Raw genomic sequence first — 13,025 nt, 5'->3', positions numbered from 1 at the left:
TAGGGTGGGGACAGGGTATTTGCTTCAAGTAAATTGAGCAAATGAAAATTAATTTATGTGTCTTACAAAATAGGAAATTTTTAAGGATCAAACTGAAAATGTATTCAAATACTCAAATTCTACTGAATTGTCACTCACAAAATGTTTATTAACAAAAAGCATCCACTGTAGAAAGATTTGGAAATCATTGCTATGGAAGCTATTTGGAGATGCTCTGGAACTAACATGAGTTCATCATGTTTTCTATAACACATTAAACCATAAAAACTGTTAATACAAAAAAAAACCTGATAATACATACACACTATCAGCTACCATTGAATCTTATGCCTTATACAACATACCTGCTATTTTCTTTATTTACCCAAGTGCTTTAGAATGCTCCTAAAAAAGGTCAATCAATTATAACCAATAAATTCTTTACAAATAGCATAATCTAATCTCAAGTGATCTATCACTGCTGCAAGGAAATCATCTTATTCCTTCTTATTTAATTATCATAACCTCCATAACAGCTATTCCTAACTTTTTTCTTGTTTCTTCAAACTTTATATATTATTTCCTCCTTCTGTCTCTTATTAGGAGACCTTCCTCCTACTTCATGAGGGAAATAGAGACAATTCCTCGAGTCTCTCTCTTCTTCCCTACTCCATACCTGAGCATGCTCTTCATCACCCTCCTTTGTCTCCTCCTTTGTTGTAATCTCTGTTTAAGAAGTGCACTTTTTCCTTGCTGAAGTAAAATCTTTTAAACTGATCATATCCCTTCTCGTTCCATCTAGGAATCTGTCTTCCCAATCATTCCTTCTTCTCCCATCCTCAATCTCACCTGAGCTTCTGACAGTTTTCTTGATAAACTACAAACATTCAGGCTCTCCTTGTTCTAAAAAATAAAGAATAACTTTTAATCATTAAAATAACAAATCTAGTTCCAATTTTAAGTAATAAAGAATGATATTTAATGAGAAGTCATGGACAAATAGGCCATAATCTCTACTAATGAAAGGATTGCCTGCTTCAATGAAATCATAGATCTAATTAAATATGTATTTTTAAATTAAAAATCCTGTAGAAAGATAATTGGTATGAATTTAAAGTCATGTTTACATAAAATCTTACTATTTACAAAATACTATTTGTGAGAAAGGTAGCAAAAGTATTATTATTACCGTTTAGAGATGTGTGTTAAACAATGTTCCTGTATCTACTTTTTCTCATCTTTGTAGGCTCTTAGCTTTGTGCTTCTCTATTCTCTTTCCTATTCTAGAAAATGAACTACAGAATGTTAGAGTGATTTGACCAAAATTTCACAGAAAACATGTCAGAGGTGGGACTCAGAAGTCAGTGCTGTGTAATGAAAAGAGCCTGGATTTGGAATCAATAGACAAGAGTTTGAATATTGATTCTTCTAGCCACTGTGGGAATGGAGGATGAGTCAAATTGCAAGATCATGTCAATATTTTTGGCAGGGTCATTTAGGGGTAGCAGAGTGGCATGATTTACTGTGTGTGAATGGTTTGGTAGGCCAGCTTCAGTGATGAAAGAATAGGAGTGATACACAATTTGGTAAGAGGCAGTGACTTTGTGGTGAGTATTAGGAAAGCTTGAGGGGGAGAGATCTGCAGAATACTGGAATTTTCTTGCCACAGTACCTCCCTATAGCATCTGACCTTGCATCAACCTCCCTTGTGTTGTCAGTGTGGTATGAAAAAGATGTTCATAAGTATGTTTTGATCTAGAGTTATGACTTGCTTGCTCCAGGATACTCACAAATCATATTCCAGCATGAAGAAGAAGGCAATAATGATTCCGTGAAGTCAGATCCAGGCTAACCAGGAATATCTGAATTTCATCAACTGAGCTCAAAACTAAGTCAGTCTCCCATCTTTAGAAATGAGTGCTTTGGTCCTGTGCTCACTAATCTATGACTTCTATTATAAAATGATAGCTTGTTTCTACTGCTTATGTAAATACTATACTGCAAGATACATTAATATTATGAAGTTACACATTTACCATACCTTAATACCTTAGCTTGTAACTGCTCTACTAAAATTTATACCATGCTCCAACATCTTCCTTGGAGCTGAGTTATAATGATGGATATATCATCTGATGTTTGTAGGGACGTGGAAGTTCACATTCTTGTCATAGTCATACATAGACACGAAGGCAAATTTATAATCCTGTATCTTTCAGGGTTGTTTGGAAGATTGTGGATATTTGACCTCTTCAAATAACAAGGCTGTCCTCTCTTCTGTCTTTTGATCAATGAATCTCTTATTTCCTGTTCATGTGTGTTAAACAATGTTCCTGTATCTACTTTTTCTCATCTTTGAAGGCTCTTAGCCTTTGTGTTTCTCTATTCTTTTTCCTACTCTCTATATCTCTTTCTTGTTTTTTTGTTTAGAGATGAAAAAACTGAACTATAGAATGTTTGAGTAATTTGGCCAAGAGTGAATATTGATTCTGCTAGCCACTGTGGGTCTCCTGCTGCCCCCAACCCCTTTGTGTTTCTTTTCACACAAAAAGACTGGTTTTTTTTTTACACATAAATGATCAATCCCATCATTTCTTTTCATATAGCATAATAACCAATCACATGATGTCAGGTACTGTCATCTTTGAGTTTTTGGAAGCTTCCCAGCTCTAGCTCCTTCATCACTATAAGCTCAAGATCTTGTCCTTCAGAAAGAAGTTTGGGGATCTTTATTATGTATATTTCTGGGTCTATGAACATTTTAAGGCCTAAGGATTCTGGGCTTGGGATAGCCAGGCTTTATTAGGATTGCGTGTTCGAGCTGAAAATGATTTTAGAACTCCTTACATACAATCACCTTATTCTATAAATAAACTGGCTAAGAGGGCTGGCCTGCCCAAGTTCACATAAATAGTGAAGGATAGAATCAAGACTAGAACATAGATCTTCTTCTAGCTGGCACTAAAGTGAAATGTTACTGATTAGGAAAAATAAAATGTTGTTTCCACTTTTTGTTAGAGTATACAAAAGTGCTCCTTTGGTATTTATGGCTTACACAATTTTTTAAAAATGTAGGCACCAAAGTACTACGGTCATCTGTTATTTTCCCCAACCATGTCAAGCTTAGTCTACATGCAATGCATGACATTCTTAAGAAAAATAGGTTTAAAACCATAAAAGATTCATTGCAGCTGGTGAGACTAATTCAGATGCTTTAAGTTCCAAAGACTTGGACCTAAATTCCTGATGGAAAACCATATAGACTTTTAATATAGTAAAAGGTTAAAAGAACAAGTACATGCAGATCAAAAAAGGGAGGTAGAGAAAAAAGCAAGTGGGACAAAAACAGGGCATGGGGGAGGAGTGCTGTTCCCAATCCAAATATGTTTTTTAAATGAAAACAAGGATATGAAAAGAACTAAAACATGAGAAATGAATACATGCCCATGGCTTTGCATTTTTTAAAACTAACTCTAGAACATTCCTACTTTCCAAAATCATAACACAATTTTAAGTTCCTGTTGGTGTCACATTGTCAAAAACATTCTAGTAGATTGCAAATTCTAGGTCCATAGCTTTGGTAAGTTCATTTTCTTTAGTGCTTCTCAAATAGTGAGAAGCTAAGAAATTATTATTGAATGAATGAATGAAAAATATTTAGAACAAGTTGTATTTTTAAAAACAAATATGGAACATTGATCTTGTGTATTCCAGTTGCTCTTAAAAAGCAATAACTAATAACTTACTTTATTTAGTATTTTGGTGTCTGTAAAACAATTGATATATACTACTTTACATAAGTCTGCTGATAACCCTTTGATAAAGCTATTTTGTTCAGTCATTTTTCAGTTCTGTTCAACTCTTTGTGCCCTCATTTGGGAAGACATTCTTTTGACAGAAGAGGGGTACTGGCATCTCCTCTCCCTTTTCTTCACAAAGATGCTAGAGTAGTTTTCCATTTCCTCCTCCAGATTATTTTACAGATGAGGAAATAGGCATCTAGGATTAAATGACTTGCCCAGGGTCACACAGCTAGCAAGAGTGCAACACTGGACTTGAATTCAGGTCTTCCTTTCTCTACATCTCCTTCTTTATCAACTGTGCCCCAGTAGGTATTGTTTTCCCCATTTTAGAGGTGAATCAAATGAGATACCTAAAAATTATTTTGCTTCCATAAAAATAAAGGGATTCATTTTTGCCTGAATCTCATTTCCCACAAAATCAATAAACATAATAGTCTATTAATAACACATTGAATTACTAAACATGTGTTTGTGTGCTGAGCCAAGAAACAGCAAGCAGCTATGTGGGCCTGTTGACCTAGACAAAGCACCCAGGCTAGAAAAATTATGTAAAATCAAAAGAGGAAAGAAGAGAAGGGAAGGAAATAAACAATTATTAAGTATATATACTACTTGTTAGCATTGTACTAAGTGCTACTCAGATCATTTGATACAACAGACTTGCAAGGTAGGTGCTATTATACTTTCCATTTTAAAGTTGAGGAAGCTGAGATAGCCAGAAGTCAAATGACCTGCATATTGTTCATCACTGTTTGAGGGTGAATTGGAACTTAGTTCTGCCTAACTCTAGGTCCAGTACCACCTAACTGCCTCTATTTGGTCAATGGAGACTTGGGTTTTTAAAAGGCTTTACAAATAAAGAAGATGAGTTTGCATTTAACACAATAGAAAACAACTGCTAGATAAGGAAAAGCCATGATAAAATAGTATTTAAAGATTTCTAGCAATAGTGTATTTGAATTTGATTATGGAAGAAGGCGTAGAAAAGTAGTAGAAACATTCCATTCTTTATTTCTTCACAAATCTTTCTCTAATGTAAGTGATATATGCCTTCTTTCAAAACATGATGAACACTGAAATATGTATTGTATGATAACATTTGTACAACTTATAACATATTAACCTGCTATCTGGGTGAAAGGTGAGGGGTGGAACAGACGGGGAGAACATGAATTGCAAAATGTCAGAAAATAATAATTAAAAATTATACCAATGTAGGATCTGGGAAAAAAATTAAAATATTTTTGAAAGGAAAAGAAAGGGAGGATCAGTCAATCAGTAAACAGTTATCAAGTGCCTACTATGTGCCAGGTTCTGTGTTAAGAAGTGGGAATACAAAAGAGGCAAAAGACAATTCTTCAAGGAGCTTACAATCTAATAGGGTAAACAACATGTAAAGATAGATAGATAGATAGATAGATAGATAGATAGATAGATAGATTGATTGATAGATGGAAGGATGGATGGATGGATGGATGGATGGATGGATGGATGGATGGATGGATGAGAGATATATAGATAATAGATATCAACATGATATGTGCATACACATATGTCTATCAATCAAGCTATATAAGATAAATAGTAAATAATTACTAGAGGGAAAGTACTGGAATTAAGAGGGGTAAGAGAGAAGTATTCCAGTAAAAGATTAGATTTTAGCTGGACCTTAGAGGGAATCAGGAAGGTGGCAGATGGATATGACAAGGGACAACATTTCATGCATGGGTCAGTCAAGAGAAAGCCTGAAGAGAAGAGACGGAATGTCTTGTTTGAGAAAGTGTCAGTAGGACAGTGTTATTGGATCAAAGAGTACACGTAAGGGAGTAAGGTGTAAAAAAAGACTGGAAATGGAAAAAGGGGGCTAGGCTATGAATGGTTTTGAATTCCAAATAGAGCATTTTGTATTTGATCCTGAAGGCACCACAATTTCTTGAGTAGTGGGGTTGGGTGGAACAATATGGGGAGGTGATGTAATTATATTTGTACTTCATGAAAATTACTTTAGTCTAAATGGAGAATATATCAGACTTAGAAAAGACTTAAGGTAGGCAAATAAACCAGCAGGCTATTAACAATAATTTAGGTGTGAGGTGAAGAGGGGCTATACCATATAAGTGGCAGCATCCAAGAATAGAAGGAATCATATTCAAGAGATGTTGCAAGAATGAAATCAAGAGGCCTTGACAACAGATTGGATATTGGGGAGAAAACTAATTGGGAGTTCAGTATAACTCAGTGGTTTTGAGACCAAAGGATTGGGATAATGGTATTCCTCTCCAGAAATAATGAAGGGAAAAAGAAAGAGGATTTAGAGGATAATGAATTCTATTTTGGAGATGTTGACTTTAAAATGTTTATTGAATATCCAATTCAAAATATCTGAAAGTCATCTGGGCACATGAGTTTAAAGGTGAGTGGAGAGTTTAGGGCAGGATCCATAGATTTGACGATCATCAGCATAGAGATGGTAATTAAATCCATCAGCGCTGCAAAGATCACTAAGTGAAGTAGTATAGAGGAAGAAGAGAAGAGGGCCCAGAAAAAAAATTTTGAGGGACACCTATGGTTAGAGGACATAGTCTAGAAGAGAAATTAGCAAAAATGACAGGGTAGTGGTCAGATATATATGATAAGAACCAGAAGAGAGTGGTGTCCAAAAAACATAGAAAGAAAAGCATACTTAAGGAGGAAAAGTGACCAAAAAGGTGGTGAAGACTGCAGAGAAGTCAAGAGGAATGAGGACTGAGAAAAAGCCACTGAATTTGGCAACTCTGAAATTATTAGGAATTTTGGAGACAGTATTTTCAGTGAAATGATAAGGTCAGAAGCTAGATTACAGAGGAAGTGGAGGTAACCTATTGACGATGGTCTCTTCAAGTTTAACTACAAAGAGCAGAAGAGATACAAGATAGTTAACAGGTTAGAAGGATCAAGTGGAGGATTTTTGAGAAGAGGTAGATGAAGGCATGTTTGTAGGTGGTAGGGTAGGAGCCAGTAGGCAGGGAGAGACAGAAAATATGTGAAAGAGTGAGGCTAACATAAAGGGTAATCTGTTGGAGGGATGGGATGAAATGAGATCATTTGCACATGGAGAGGGAATTGCCTTTTTTAAGTACTAAGACCACTTCATCCTGTGAGACAAGAGTGAGGGAGGAGAGAGAGAGTGGTGAGAAGCATCTGAGGGATAGCAGATGTGGAAGATGGGAGAAGAGAGAATTCACAGTGAATGACCTTAATTTTTCTACAAAATTAGGCAAGGTTAACTGAGAGAGTTGGCAGGGAGAAAGAACCAAGGGAAGTTTTAGGAGGGAAGAAAAATTTGGAGCCAGGCATAGAGACAGGAGGCCCTGAGTTCAAATATGACCCCAGACACTTCTGTCTCATCTGAGTGATGCTGGGCAAATCATTTAACCCTGTAGTAAGGAATTTCTAGCAAGGAGTAACAAGGCAGGCTGACAGCATTGGGATGGTGCAAACGAAGATTCCACAGAGCAAGGACTGGGTCAACATTCTAAAGCACTGAGTAGCTGAGAGGCTGTTGGCTACTGACAGTACCACCCTGGAAGAAGACAGAGAGGGAGTGGAGGTATCTTTCTCTGAAAGGAAAGTATGTTGGAGCTGCCAGGAAATTGGACCATCTTGAAGGAGTGATTGAGTGAGAGATTACTCCACAGTGGTGGACAGTGTATGTATGTTAATCCTCATTCCCTCCTGAATCCTGCAAAGGACTCTTCATCCTGAGACTGCTGTCTGGATCAAAGAAGGACTCTTGGTTGTGAGATTTCTTTGGGTCCCTGTTGTTTTTGCCTCTACAAATCCCTCTCTAACATTAATTACTCTTTTAATTAGTTTAAGATAATTTAGAAAGTTAAGGGTTTTAATATCTGTGGTGGGTTTAGAAGTAAGGTATTCCCTGATTTCCTTCCCTCCACCTTTTAGTTAAATAAACTTTTATTACATATATATATATATATATATATATCTTGTTTCACCCTTCCTTTTAACCTTCGCATAACAACCCTCATTGTATAACCCTTACCACTCTTCTGAAGCCTTGGAACCAATATAAGGTTTTGAAAAGAAAGAAAGATCTATCTTACTGGAGAGTAGGGATAAGTAGATCAATTTGTAGACAGATTGATATTTTTGCAAGCAGATTGTAGATTTAGAACTGGAAGGGATCTCATGTGTCAATTAGCCTAGCTCCCTCACATTACAAACAAAGAAACAAAGGAATTCCATTAATGAGGAATCATACTGATAGGAAGATTGTTCATGTATTACATATTCAGTTTCTCTATTACATAATAATCATTTATGGCAAGTAATATTTTAATTGTAAGGATATAGTCTGAGAATAGATTATCTTTTATATAACAGAAGCATAGAGCCTGGAAGAAAAAACTAGATAAAACTAAATGCCTACTATGTATAAGAGGTTATTAGATGGGCAGCTAGGTGGTTCAGTAGATAGGGTCAGGCTTGGAGATAGGTAGTCCTGAGTTCAAATGAGGCCTCAGATACTTCCTAACTGTGTGATCTTGGGCAGCTCACTTAATCTAACTGCATAGCCCTTACTACTCTTCTGCCTTGGAACTGATACTCAGTTTTGATTCTAAGCCAGAAGTTAAAGGTTTTTTGGTTTTCTTTTTTAAGAGAAAAATTATTAGACTTATTTGAGTAATAGGTATAGGGATTACAATTCATAGAACTTTCAGGTGAGTTACTCAGATATGCATGCCATGCAAATAAGCGCCCTCTGAACAATTTATAGTCTTGAGGAATTGAGAGTCTTAAGAAAAGAGTTTGAAAGTCACACAGCCAATATGTGTCAGAGGCAGGTGTTCCTGTCTTCAAGGCCAGCTCCATATTCTCTACTCCAAGTCACCTCTTAAGTTATAAACATACCTTAATGTATTGGAGAAAGTAGATTATACTCATATCTTAGGCCTATTTTTGCCTTGTTAATACAGTTAGCTTGATCCTTTTTTTTTTCTTCCTCCGGAATCTCCATCAAAATTAAAAAATAAGTAAAATAATATTTCAAAATTTTAAGTAAGAACAAAATGTTGAGCTTATTTTGCATTTTAGAACATAGATTCCCTAATGAAGTATGATCCAAAGTGCTATAAACACCATAGTAATTTAGTAAATTTCAGAAGTAATCAAGCCAACATGTAGTGTAATATGAGGAAAATTGGATTTCAAAGCAGAGCACCTGGGTTCAGATTCTAAAGGCACTCATTACTGCCTTTGTTGCCTTGGAGATTGTATTGGATCTATATTATATTACATATATACGTGTATATATATATATATATATATACTAAGGTTTTGAGATTAAAAAGATTAATGAGCACTAATATTTTGGCATAACTTGTACCAGCTAAGTAAATATGGGTGAATCACAAGTACATGAAGAAAGGAAAAAAGCAACTTCTGCTCCAGTGATAAGCATGATGCCTACATATGGTAGATGTTTAATAAACATGTACTGCTTGATTGTACAGAGTTAAGAACAATGTAAATACTAATGTAATATTCATATTTATATCTTCTATGTCATATAAGTTAATAAATTATAAAATCTCTAGGAAATAATGGCAGTACAAAGGAGAAAAACTAAAACAAATTCCTATTTTGAACCTTTTCTGTATTCATATAGGCTATTTTATTACATCTGTAGATCATTAAGTTTATTCCTCTCCTTTCTTTTGGAGTACTAGAATAACTACTTCATTATTTTTAAAAAGTCTATTTATGAATTCACAAGAATCAAGAGCTATTTACTAGTGATAGTTGTTGCTCCAATTATAATTAAAACAAGATCAGGAACATAGTATTTTAATAGAAATATGATAGATATCTTTAAATTCTGTTATACCAATAAAGTAACTAAAATGTCCACAGCAACTGACCCCAAAATTCCACTGCTAGAGCTATACCCCCAAGAAGGTCATTGAGAAGAGCAAAGTTCCCATATACATTAAACTGTTTATGGATTCATATTTTGATGATGAAGTATTGAAATTACAAAAGTTAAGTGTCCATTAACTGGGGAATGACTAAAGAAATATGAAACATGATGTAATGGAATATCACTTAGTGGTAAGAAATGATAAATACAGAAAGGCATAAAAAGATTTATATGAACTGATAAAGAATAAAGCAAGCAGAGGCAATAAAATAATAAAGCATAATGACTACAACAGTATAAATGGAAAGAACCATCACAAAACAATCAAAAGTGAATGTTGCAAAATTGCAAAAAACAAGCCTGACTCCAAAGAAGAGATAGGAGAAAATACCTCCACTGCACCCCTCTGCAGATATGAGAGGGCCATGAGTATGCTAATTATATGCTTGGGCTTTTTTGAAGTATTAATTGGTTTTGTTGATTTTTTACTCTTCCTTTAATTTCTTAAAAAAATTTTCATATGGAATGACTTTCTGAGACATGGGAAGAGAAAGAAAACTGAGAAAGATTTTGTTTTGGAACTTTTTGCTAGCTCCCAGAATTCCCTCTAATCTCCCTGAGTCCTCACCTGGGCCAAAAAAAAGGGGGTTATTTAAACTGACTGTATACATGGCTCATTCTCTCTACTTCAGCTTCTTAGTGGTAGGCAAAATGTAGAGTGAGTGGTTGTGAATGGGCTCTCTAGGCCTAGACACGTGCTTTCTATATTTGTATTTTCTTTATTTCTTAATCTTTAATAAACCTCTAAAAATATAATACTTTTAGCAGAGATACTAAATTTTAATCTTAACAGTTTGGCGACTCTGGTGGGACAAAAAACTCTCAATTAAAAAAAAAAAGATAGCCTAGATAATGATTTTTAAGCCACGGTTCTCCAAGATTCTTTTTTAGAAAACCATCTTCATCAGCTCCTGCCTGCAGCCATCCCCTTCGGACTTTCTTAATTCAATATCTCTTACCTGGTCCCAGCCCTTCCCGTCTGCCCAGCTCGGCCCCTTCCGGCCCAGCTCAGATAGCTCCTGCTGCCTGCTCCTGTTGCCTGCAATCCCAGACCTGTTTAACCCAGATCTCATTCACCTGGTCACAACCCGCCCGCCCAGAAAACTCTAGCCTCAGAGCAGATTGCTCATTGCCCCAGGCCCAGGACTCACTCATGGGGGTGATTTTTCCTTAGGCTATGATTAGCCTCCATGTGGGCTGGGGGCAGGGGATCATGGGGGGGGGGGGGGAGGAGGCCGAGGTATGGGCTTTTCCAAAAACAGGAGCTTATAACCATGACTGATTTAAAAGGATATCTATTGACTGTACTGATACTTTTATTTACTTCACCTGAGATTCAGGGGGAAAATTCAACTCCCTGCAACTCTAGCCAAATTTGGGGAGGCAGCTGGGTTGCTCAGTGGATTGAAAGCCAGGCCTAGAGACAGGAGGTTCTTAGTTGAAATCTGGCCTCAGACATGTCCCAGCTGTGTGGCCCTGGGCGGGTCACTTAACCCCCATTGCCCACCCATTATCAATATTCTGCCTTCTGACAATAGGCATCTAAATGGATAAAAAATACCCAAGGAACTTTAAAGAGACTGGAGGTTATATTTTTAAGGCATTTTAGACTCCAATATTTTATAAAAACTTTCTGTATTATATTGCATTTTGCTGATTGTTTTGTTTAACGTTTAACTTTGTGATTTAAGTTCATATTTTATGTTCATATATTACTGCATTCAATACTATTCTGTTACACTGAATCATTTTAATGTACTGGGTTTTTAACTACTGTTATATTCTGTTGCTTTTCCCCTATAACCATACTGAACAAACATTATTGAGTAGGCCCATATAAAAAACAGCTTTTCTATTTTTGACTTTATAAATTGTCACATAGATGATAGATGGACTCCATCAGAAAATTGCTACAACAACCTTTGGAAATTTTAATGAGCTAAATATCTCAAATTGATTTTAAGGGTTCTTTAGACATGATTTTTAGAAAATTTTTTAACAATCTCTGGTCATTTTGCCTGCCCCTAACACGAGGTAAGGCCCATTTTAGTAGCTGAAGTGAAATACAATTAAAAACCCCAACTCCTGCATTTATAAAAATGTGAATGGAAGCTGGGAAGTTAATCCCAGGGCATGTACCCCTAGAAGCCTCCCACAAAAAAGGGTGAATCTCTCATTTATACTCTTCAGCTCACTACTTTACTTCCACCAGAATGATATCTAGATTTCTTGATGATGTTCAAAACCTGAAATAAGTTTTACTTTGTTTAAAAATATGTTTACCAAGGTTGAAAGATTTGCTACATTTGTAAAAATTGTGTCAAATATCCATCAGTTCATAGGCTTTTAAAAATTCCATACAGCAACTTATATGAAATATGATAGTGGGTTTGTTTGTTATTGTAATTAACTGGACTATTGAGAATTTTGGGGATACTGATATCTACATATTTGTACTACTGTTCTTTATATAAAAAAAAAGTTACCTTGTGAAATTTATTTGCTCATACTCACAGTGGATCATGGCTAGGTATGAAGAGGAAATGGATCTCATTTTTGGTGAGAAAGCCTTGTATTCTACATTTTCTTAATTGACACAGTGTGTCAATGATTATAAGCTACATTTTTGAATTTTTAAAATTCTTTTATTATATTTTTCTTGCAAGTGCAATATACTACTCCAGTTTTTTCTCTCCTCTTAATATTTCAAGCATGTCACCAGCATTAAGATTTTCTTTAACTTTTTTATTTTGCAGTAATATAAGTTTAAAATACATTTGCTAATGCATGACCCAAAAGCTTGAGACTATAAAAATGATGCCCACTAATTGTTTAAAACAATTATGGGACTTTGCTTAATGATTCTGTCTGATTCCAGGACAAGATATACAAAAGAGCCATTACACAGGGCCAAAAATAAGCCAATCTAGGACAGATTGATGCACTTCCAAGCCAATACAAAGGACTTGAACCTAGTGTGAAGACTCAAGGTTGCGATGCTTAACATACATTAAGACATAGGCCTTCCTTGTATCCACACTCTGAAAATACTCACAGACGAGTATCCCAAACTTGGCTCCTACTTGGCTTCTATAATCTAGTCCCTTTTCTGTCCTTCATAGTGTGGCAAACTTTCTGTAGTCCTGGATACCGACTGGGTAAATGCATCATTGCTTAGATCATTTTAATTGGGTCATGATTCATGGACCTATTTTAGATTTATTTTTCCTTTAATTGGAATTTTTACACATAAGACTTTGATA

This window comes from Monodelphis domestica, chromosome 2 (assembly GCF_027887165.1).
Source record: "Monodelphis domestica isolate mMonDom1 chromosome 2, mMonDom1.pri, whole genome shotgun sequence".
Taxonomy (NCBI): domain Eukaryota; kingdom Metazoa; phylum Chordata; class Mammalia; order Didelphimorphia; family Didelphidae; genus Monodelphis; species Monodelphis domestica.
The sequence above is the reverse complement of the archived record's forward strand: the minus strand, read 5'-3'. Positions refer to the sequence as shown.